This window comes from Lactuca saligna, chromosome 6 (genome assembly GCF_052625555.1).
Source record: "Lactuca saligna cultivar CGN05327 chromosome 6, ASM5262555v1, whole genome shotgun sequence".
NCBI lineage: Eukaryota > Viridiplantae > Streptophyta > Magnoliopsida > Asterales > Asteraceae > Lactuca > Lactuca saligna.
The window spans coordinates 41,644,663-41,652,547 of record NC_136422.1 but is presented as its reverse complement, the minus strand read 5'-3'; positions in this window follow the sequence as shown (position 1 = coordinate 41,652,547).

Below are 7,885 nucleotides of genomic sequence, written 5' to 3'. Positions count from 1 at the left end.
TATATAATACAGGACTTGAAATGCATACAAAAATGTACGTTGAAGTTTAAATGTCTCACATTGACTAGTATAAATAGATTTACAATGAAATGACTTTACTCCTTTTTGAAACTGTTTCGTTTTTCAAATTGTATAAAAATGTAGGATTGACTTGCTAACTATACCCATTATAGTTTTTCAAATAGTATGTTCCATTTCGTAGCCATAACTTAGTGATATAATTGTCCTTGTATACATAAGATATGTGTATCGATATTCGAAGTTAGAAATTTCATTTATGTTTAGAAAACGATACTTTTAACGTGTAATGTACTTGTATCCCCCCCTTAAAACATGTAAAAGAATTGAAAAGTAGGGGTATGAACTCACTCGTTAAGTTTGAAGAGAGGGGCTAGAGTTGAGCAGAGTTTCGATCGCGGATAGTTGCGTCGTCGGGGCTCGAGTGCGGAAACCGAGGTGAGAAAAGGGTCTCTGGAGCTGGGAGAATGTCTGAGAAATGGTGAAGGTGTGCCAAAACCCGAGCCTTATGCCCTCTATTTATAGGGCTGAAAACCCCCGTACGCGGCGCGTACTGCCGGAGTACGCGGGGTGTAGTCAGTACGCGGGGCGTACTTCGGTTACGCGGGGCGTGATAAGGCGTCATGGCTTATGACTCCTGGCTAGCTAGGCGTAGTTTGGGCGGGCCGATGGGACTCGACCCTGGGTCTAGTACGCGGGGCGTACTCCCAGATTACGCAGGGCGTAATCCCTGCTTCCAACTTCTAAATTCCGTAACTTTCGCGTATGAGCTCCGTTTTTCGCGTTCTTTATATCCACGCGTAGGTGAGATTATGCTTTACAACTTTCATTTAGACTCTGTCGGCTAGTTTTGACTTTATTTTTAATGATATAATTTTAATAGGCCGGGCCTCCTAAAGTTCGTTAAAATTTCATAGGTTCTTTATTCGACGTCGGTTTTCGTTTGTCTTTTTATTGTTTTATTACCACCGAGGAGATCTTCAACTTCCGTTTAGGTGGCGATAGCTAAATAATGTTCGATCTTTAATCCGAGTTTTTAGCCCTTTACTACTGTTACGAAACTTTGAAAATTCGTAACTTCTTCATACGAGGTCCAAATTAGGCGATCTTTTTATGCACGCTCATCTTTCAACGAGATCTACGACTTTTGTTTAGATACTTTAAGGCTAAAATGTATTTTATCGAGATTTCACTTTTTACGTCAAATTATGTTTTAACGTCGAGTCGTAATTATGCGAGTGGTTATAATTTCTTCAATATAACTCGGTTTTGAGTGTTCTTTATGTCTTTGGAAACCTGGGCATGATATCTAATGTTCGATGCATCCCAACTTAGATACCTGAACACTTTATTTTCGAGGTTAATTTCGTTGTTTTTAGCTTTCGAGTGTTTACAATGCTTTTGGGAAGAACAGGGTTGTCACATCATCCCCCTGTTAAGGGAATTTCGTCCCAAAATTTAATCTAAGATCACTATTACAAATTAGGAAAAAGTTGCGGGTACTTTTGTTTCATTTGATCCTCTCGTTCCCAGGTGTATTCAGGTCCTCGCTTGGCGTTCCAGCGGACCTTTACGATAGGTATGCGGCTTTGTTTAGTCCTTTTGACTTCCCGATCCATGATCTCTATCGGTTCCTCTATAAATTGGAGGTTTTCGTTTATTGCGATTTCGTCTAGAGGGACGACAAGGGTCTCGTCGGATAAGCATTTCTTCAGGTTTGATACATGAAAGGTAGGGTGTACATTGTGGAGTTCCTGAGGTAGTCTAAGTTTGTAAGCCACTGGACCGATCCTCGCAAGGATCTCGAATGGTCCGATGTATCTGGGGTTCAGTTTCCCACGTTTTCCGAAGCGTATCAATCCTTTCCAAGGCGAGACTTTTAGTAGGACACGGTCTCCAACTTGGAATTCCAAGGGTTTTCGTCTCTTATCTGCATAACTCTTTTGTCTATCCCTTGATGCCTTTAGACGTTCTCGGATTTGAACAATCTTCTCCGTAGTTTCCCGTATGATTTCTGGCCCAGTAAGTGTGTTGTCAGTTGCTTGTCCTTTTGCTAATTGGGTGTCTCCCACTTCGGCCCAGCATAAAGGTGACCTGCACTTGCGGCCATAGAGGGCTTCGAACGGGGCAGCTTTGATACTGGTGTGGTAGCTATTGTTGTACGAGAACTCGACCAAGGGTAGATGTGTGTCCCATGCTTTGCCGAAATCGATTACGCAGGCTCTCAGCATGTCTTCTAAGGTTTGTATGGTTCTCTCGCTCTGGCCGTCAGTTTGAGGGTGATAGGCGGTACTCATGTCTAGTCTTGTCCCCAAAGCTCTTTGTAGCGACTGCCAGAATCTTGAGGTGAATCTACTATCTTGGTCCGAGATAATGGATACGGGCACACCGTGCAGTCGTACAATTTCCCTGAGGTACGTTCTTGTTAACTTCTCCAATTTATCCGTCTCTTTGATCGGTAGGAAATGCGCTGATTTAGTTAACCTGTCGACAATTACCCAAATGGTGTCGAGTCCGTTTGTCGTTTTGGGTAACTTGGTTATGAAATCCATAGTTATCCGCTCCCACTTCCATTCGGGTATTTCTGGTTGTTGTAATAAACCTGAAGGTTTTTGGTATTCTATTTTGACCTTAGCGCACGTCAGACATTTACTCACATAGGTAGCAATTTCAGCTTTCATGTTCGGCCACCAGTACAACTTCTTAAGGTCGAGATACATCTTGTCGGAGCCGGGATGTATGGAGTATCGTGTTTTATGGGCTTCGTCCATGACGATTTCTCTGAATCCACCAAACTTTGGTGTCCATATTCGATCCATGAAATAACGAACTCCGTCGTTCTTGGTTTCAAGATTCTTATCCATTCCCCTTAGGGTTTCTCCTGCCACATTTTCAGCTTTCAAGGCTTCCATTTGGGCTTCCTTGATCTGCGTGGACAGGTGGGAATGGATCGTCATAGTTAGGGACTTCACTCGGCAACCTGAGTATTCCTTCCTACTGAGTGCATCCGCCACTACATTAGCCTTTCCGGGGTGATATCGAATTTCGCATTCGTAATCACTTAGTAGCTCTACCCACCGTCTTTGTCTCATGTTGAGTTCTTTCTGGTTGAGAATATGTTGAAGGCTTTTATGGTCAGTGAAGATCGTGCATTTTGTGCCGTAGAGGTAGTGTCTCCATATCTTTAGAGCGAAAACGACTGCTCCTAGCTCAAGATCGTGCGTTGTGTAGTTCACTTCATGCGTCTTTAGTTGTCTTGAGGCATAAGCGATGACCTTCCCTCGTTGCATCAGGACACACCCGAGTCCTTGGTTTGATGCATCACAATAGACCACGAAGTCCTCTGTCCCTTCTGGCAGGGTTAGGATGGGCGCACTACACAATGCTCGTTTTAGCGTTTGAAATGCGGCATCTTGTTTTTCTCCCCAGTCGAAGGTCACATTTTTCTGAGTTAGGGTGGTGAGTGGCTTGGCAATCTTGGAAAAATTCTGTATGAACCTTCGGTAATACCCGGCGAGTCCTAAAAATTGTCGGATCTCTGTAGGGGTTCTTGGGATCGTCCAATTCTCTATTGCCTTGATTTTCGAGGGATCCACGTGTATTCCTTCCTTGCTTACTACGTGTCCTAGAAAATCCACCTCTCGAATCCAAAATTCGCACTTGGAAAATTTTGCATAAAGTTTCACTGCCCTTAATGTTTCCAGAACTTGGCGGAGATGTTGGCTGTGTTCTTCCTGGTTTCTAGAATAGATGAGTATATCATCTATGAACACGATCACGAATTTGTCCAGGAAAGGGCGACATACTCGATTCATCAAATCCATGAACACTGCTGGAGCGTTTGTCAATCCGAAGGGCATCACTACAAACTCGTAGTGACCATATCGTGTTCGGAAAGCCGTTTTGGGGATGTCTCCTTCTAGTACTCGTAGCTGGTGATAACCGGATCTTAGGTCGATTTTCGAGAAGTAGCTCGCTCCTTGTAGTTGGTCAAAAAGATCGTCTATACGTGGAAGGGGATATCGGTTTTTGATTGTCAGTTTGTTCAGTTCTCGATAATCGATGCACATGCGAAAAGATCCGTCCTTCTTTTTCACGAACAGGACTGGTGCACCCCATGGTGAGAAACTTGGCCTAATGAATCCCTTGCTCAATAGCTCGTTCAATTGACTGGACAGTTCCTGCATCTCGGCTGGAGCTAAACGGTACGGTGACTTTGCTACTGGGGTGGCTCCGGGAATCAAGTCGATTCTGAATTCGACTTGACGTTCTGGTGGGACTCCTGGGAGATCTTCTGGGAAAATGTCTGGGAAGTTGCAAACTTCTGGAATATCTTTAATGTTCTTTGGTTCTTTCTTCTGGTCTACTACGTGGGCTAGAAAGGCATGGTATTCCTTGCGAAGATATTTTTGTGCTTTAATACAGGAGATGATTTGTAATTTTGCACTAGGTTTGTCTCCATATATGATGAGATTTTCGCCGTTGGGAAGATTTAGACGAACGGCCTTTTCATGGCAAAGAATGTCGGCATGGTGAAGACTCAGCCAGTCCATACCGATGATTATATCAAAACTCCTTATCGAAATGGGCATAAGGTCGATTGGAAATAAATGTTCGTTTAAATTTAATGTGCACCCGACGTACATATCACTTGTGCTTTCTGTTTTTCCATTAGCCATTTCTACGGTGAATATTTTATTAAGTGGTTGGGGTCTCTGGTTAAGTAGATGTTTGAATTTATGGCTCACAAAACTTCTCTCCGCACCGCAATCAAATAGTATGCATGCATAAATGTTGTTGAGGAGAAACGTACCCGTAACTACTGTTGGATCAGTTATTGCTTCATTTTGACCTATCGCCAGCACTCTCCCAATACCACCAACATTCCTTGTCTTGGGGCAGTCCCTCTTGAAATGCCCGGTTTCTCCACATCCATAACAGGCTTGACTTACCCCAGTACTAGGAACTTGAGAGAATGGCCGCGCTGGTGCCTTACAGAAACGGGCTGTGTGCCCTTTCCTGTCACAGTTCTTACAGTACATTTCGCGGCAATTACCGTGGTGATGGTAGTTGCATTTGCTGCACTTTGGCAAGTTCCCTGCATATTGTTTTGTTGGCGTCGAAGTTGTAGGAGTTGTGCTGGGAGTAGTAGCAGCATGAATCGCCACCATTTGTCTCTTTGAAGGTTCCTGCGAGGTTAGTCCCTTCCTCTTGTTCCAATACTTCTTCTTGCTGTTGTTATTGTTGTCATTGTTCCCTTTGGTTGGTTCAGTTGCGATAGTCGTGACTCCTTGGCAAACACCATGATCCACAAGCGATTGCGCCAGTTCTTTGGCACTGTCGAAGGTCATGGGCTTTGAAGCTAGTACACTCCCTCGCAGTTGGGGTGATAATCCCCAGATGTATCTCTCAACTTTTTGGCTTTCTAGAATTAACATCCCAGGACAAAGCGTTATCAAATCGCTGAACCTATTGGTGTAGCCTGCGATGTCCGATCCTTTCATCGAAAGGTTCCACAATTCTTGTTCCAGCTTCTGAATTTCGCCCCTTGGGTAGTATTCCCGTAGGAGCATTCGCTTCAAATTCTCCCAACCCATGGAGTTTGCCACCACCAGGGTTAGTGTCTTGACGTGGCCGTTCCACCATGTCAAGGCGCGTTCAGAGAATGTACAGGCAGCAAATTTTACTTTGCTTTCTTCCGGGCATGCGCAAATTTCAAATACGGCTTCCGTCTTCTCTATCCATTGGGACAGAGCCAACACTCCTCCAGTTCCATAAAAGGGAATAGGTTTTCCATTAGTGAAGTCTTTGTAAGTGCAGACCCCAGTACGGCCTTGGCTTGGGCCGTTGGTAAAGCTATTTATTCCACCTCCCGACCCATTGTTGCTCATTTGAGCCATCGTCGCGGTTACAGCGGCTGTTACAGCAGTTTGGAACATAGCTGCATCCATAGTTGGAGGAGGTGGTGGAGGTGGTGCTGGAGTTGAGTTTCTGCGTGTTGTTCTACGAGGAGGCATGTTCTGGTAGAGAAAATAAGAATGAATACTATAAGTTTCTAATGTTTTGACAATCGTGTAATTGAGAGTTAGTCGTATCTTGTAATTTGTTTTGACTTTAGTTTTTGGTTTCAAGTTAGATATAACAATTTAATTAATTTCGAGAGGTATATAAAGAGGCACTGCATATATATATATATATATATATATATATATATATATATATATATATATATATATATATATATATATCACACCTAAGGTGTGTTTCATTAGGTTTCTAGGAAAATTTGACCTAATTAAGAGGTCTCCGTTTTACAGATACAAAAGAAAATAAGAGAAAAAACTTTATCCGCAGTCCTAGTCTATATCAAAATTTGTTGGAGCTTGAACAAACTCTACTTGTGGCGTTTGGAGCTGGATTCGGCATCTGACCGTTTGACTCCCATCAGTCGCCTCTCGAATTCCGCTTGTTGTTCTTTCATCTCTCTTATGTCATCTAGCGCTGTTATCATTTGGTTCTGTAGTGTCCCCGTGTAGATTTGGAGATTCTCATGTAGTCCGTCCAAACGGCTGATGTCGGAGGCGTTACCTTGGGTAGCAGCATTGATCTCTCGAATTCTGGTTGCTTGTTGTTCTGCCTGGTAGTTCTGGTTAGCTATAGCGTTCACGACAACGGGGAGTGCTCGATCAGCGGAGCCTCCTCCACTGACGTTGTAAAAATCCCGACACATGCCAAATGGAGGACGCACGCCTTGCTGACGGCTCCAGTAGTAGAGGTGGCTTCCCCATATGGGAATGGGTCCCGGTTGATGTGGCCTGATCACTGGAGGATGGGGGATGGGATGGTCAATTACTTCTGGTTCGGAATCTGTTCCGCTAGAAATTTCCACGATCTTCTCGTCGACTTCGTATTCCTCTCCGACTTCGATTTCGAATTCTTCTTCGACCTCTTCTTCTATTTCTTCTTCGATTTCCTCTGGGTCTTCCTCCGGGTCTTCTTCTATCCAGCCGCCGTTACCTTGATTTAGGTAGTAGGGGTCTCCCAGTAAAGGAAATCCGGCCATTTGTCTGTACTGGGATAGAGGTATGAGATTTTTTTTTTTTTTTTTTTTTTTTTTAAAAATTTTCTAATTAACGAATTCCTAAGCCTATTTATATCTTTACTGAGCGCAATGTTTTATTGTTTAATAATAGACTTATATTATTTCAATTTAGCGAATTTAGATTTTTATAAGTTTTTGGCTTGTTGACTACTACGACCATTCCTCGACGTATATTGGTCAAATCCAGGATAAATATAGTTGATCAGGTTATATTTATTCTTGTTTTGATTACATACCCCAAGGCTCAATCGTGGTATTGCAACTTGCCATACTACTTTTTAGAAAAACTTGTCATGACGCGAGACTGATACGTGCGGTAAAAATGTATGTATTTAAAAGAAAATATATTGCTATGAAAATGTTGTTATCAGAGGGTTTTTGGTTCCCGTTGTATTTATAGTTTGTATATCTTATGTGGTTAGATATACTTAGTTCACTATAAACAATGCTCTGATACCAATCTGTCACACCCCCAAACCAGAATGGCGGAAACATTCGGGGGTGGATGACTTCACGTAGTATCACAACGATTGAATATTGTAAAGAAAGTAACACAACCATCATATATATAACAATGAAAACGTGTATTGTTGCGTTATACATGTTATCAAAAGAATATTACAATATGATGATTAAATGCTTAATGATAAAATCATCCTTTATGTTCCTTCTTCCAAAAGCTGGTAGTTTACCTGTATCACTGATTCCCTGAGAAATACAAGTGGTTTTGAAAAGTGTCAACAATTAAGTTGGTGAGTTCATGAG